This window comes from Babylonia areolata, chromosome 2 (assembly GCF_041734735.1).
Source record: "Babylonia areolata isolate BAREFJ2019XMU chromosome 2, ASM4173473v1, whole genome shotgun sequence".
In the NCBI taxonomy this organism is placed as follows: Eukaryota; Metazoa; Mollusca; class Gastropoda; order Neogastropoda; family Buccinidae; genus Babylonia; species Babylonia areolata.
Genome location: NC_134877.1, coordinates 42,051,288 through 42,053,787, shown reverse-complemented (window position 1 = coordinate 42,053,787; position 2,500 = coordinate 42,051,288). Strand labels below are relative to the sequence as shown.

General features: G+C 45.8%; 1 protein-coding gene across 3 annotated transcripts in view; it reads right to left on the bottom strand.

Annotated features, from left to right (window-relative positions):
• Positions 1–880, bottom strand: part of LOC143301504 (5-hydroxytryptamine receptor 1D-like) — a 167,665-nt gene extending 166,785 nt beyond the window's left edge. For 2 of the 3 annotated variants that reach the window (XM_076615835.1, XM_076615851.1), the window contains exon 1: positions 473–862. The gene's annotated coding sequence lies outside the window, so the exon portion shown is untranslated. Of the gene's footprint in view, positions 1–472 lie in introns of all 3 variants that reach the window. The other variant, XR_013057805.1, reaches the window with a different exon arrangement.
• Positions 881–2,500: the final 1,620 nt, after the last annotated feature.

Below are 2,500 nucleotides of genomic sequence, written 5' to 3'. Positions count from 1 at the left end.
TGACGTTATTTGGTATTGGTTGTTGTCAGGTTGGTGAATTATCAACATTGTGATCACACAGACACAAACAGACAGACAGACAGACAGACAAACACACACACACTCTCTCTCTCTCTCTCTCTCTCTCTCTCTCTCTCACACACACACACACACACACACACACACACACACACACACACACACACACACACACACATACATACATACATACATACATACACACAATCTCGCCTCTTACTGATTATTGCAAGGACGACATAAAAAAAAAATCACGGATCGACAAAATCAACAGCAACCATAATAAAATAAAAAAAACCCAACAACAAACACACACACACACACACACACACACACACACACACACACACACACACACACACACACACAAAACCAGAACAGATATGACCACACACAACAGATGGCAACGACAACAACAGCAACAATACCAAGCAAAACACATGTTCTCACTCACTTGCTTCATTAAAACCCACTGACCGAACCACACAATCCACAGCGGCCCAGAAAACTCTTCTTGTTGATTTAGTTGTTGTTGTTTTTTCAAGTGTCATAAATTATAATTTTTTTTTTAAATCCAAAAGCAGAATAAACGCAGCAGAAGAAGCACAAAAAAAAAAATAATAATAATAATAATAATCACCAATCACGAAGTATCGACAAAACAAAACCTCCCTCCCAACCGGCACGCTCTTTTGAAACTAAGCCACACACTCCGTCACAGTCAAGTCACACGTAATATACCACACGGTTCTGTTCTGTAGCGAGAGAGACAAGACAAGAGACACACTGAAGATTGGTCCGTTCCGGCCGTCGTCGCTCTGAGTTCAAAACGCGAGCGGCCCGCGCAAGCCCGCCAGCAGTAGTTGGCAGGACGGTGAGAAAGACAAGACAGGCACAGCGGAGAGCAGAGAGAGAGAGAGAGAGAGAGAGGCCGCCAAGTTTTCTGCAGTCTCTCTCTCTCTCTCTCTCTCTCTCTATCATCCACCAACACTGCACTGCACGGGGCTTGGTACGACAGGACTGCGTTCGTCCCCTCCACGCTGCCTCTTTCTGTCTTGCAGTGCAGACAACTCTGAGACAGAGAGACACAGAGAGAGAGAGAGAGAGAGGACTCGCGCTGTAGCATAAGCATTTGACGAACTGTAGTGGTGGTGGTGGTGGTGGTGGTGGTGGAGGTGGGAGGGAGTTCGGGTGGGAGGGTGGTGTGGGGTGGGAGGGGGGAGGGGGGAAGGACTTGACAAAATGGACAGAACTAACAGCGCGACAAGGGACGAAAGGGGGAAGAAGCCAGTGCTGATTTCCATCCCTCCTAGCCCCCCCCTCCCTCTCTCTCTCTCTCTCTCTCTCTCTCTCTCTCTCTCTTCCATCCTCACCCTTCTTTTTACCTCTGCTATTAATCCCCTACACCCCACTCCACCTCTCTCTCTCTCTCTCTCTCTCTCTCTCCCCGACATCACCGCCCATCTTTTTACCACCGCTATTAATCCCCTACCCCCCCCCCCCCCTCACACAATCTCTCTCTCTCTCCCTCTCTCTCGTCAGACTTCGTTATCGAAATAAAGTCAGTCACAGTCAGTTACTGTGTCCTTTGTTTAAAAATGAGATCAAAAGGAAGGGCACGTTCTGTTCCGGTGTGGAAGTCACAGTACTTTAAGGCAAAATATTCAGATAATCCAAAGAACAGATCCAAATGGTCCGGAAGCAGAAGCACGAGTTGTGGCAGCAGATGATGAAGTGACTGTACTGCAGGTGTGTCGCTTTCTTTACGAAGTATTCAAAACGCGCAACCAGCTTAATTCATCAAGTTCAGTGTTGGGTGGAAATTAAGACACTGATGAGCATTAATTCATGACTGTCTCTTTATTCGCATTTTCCATAATTATGCATGTGTGTGTGTGTGTGTGTGTGTGTGTGTGTGTGCACATGCACATGCAGGCGTGTGTAAGCATGTATTTGTTGGAATGTGTGTAACGGTTTGTTCGGGCATGGATGCGAGCTGGTATGTAGGTGCGTATTATATGTTCACAAAATACGCGTGAATGCGTCTAGAATCCAATTTTCTATTCTTTAATCCAACTTATTTGTGGGGAGCAAAGCTCGAAATGAACATGTATGTTTATTCAACAAATTGTCATTGCGTCTCTCTCTTTTTGTATCCACGTTTCACAGTGACCACCTGAAAGTCTGTGAAACCGACTGCTGCTGCCAATACGGCCGCTTGATGCAGTAGTTAGACCAGACAGTACAGTCAGTCTAACAGTCAGCCAGTCAGTCAATCAGTCAGCCAAACAGCTACAGGTTTTACTGACTAATACAGGTTCACTTTAACGTTCCAGCTACACACTACTTCAAAAAAAATTAACAAACAATGAGGCCAGGAGATGAAATGATTAACAAATAGTAAAGAGTGGTAACTCTCTCCATTGGCAAGGTATACAACTTCAAGTCAGTGCTGCTTACGCTACCGATTCAGCTAGCAGGC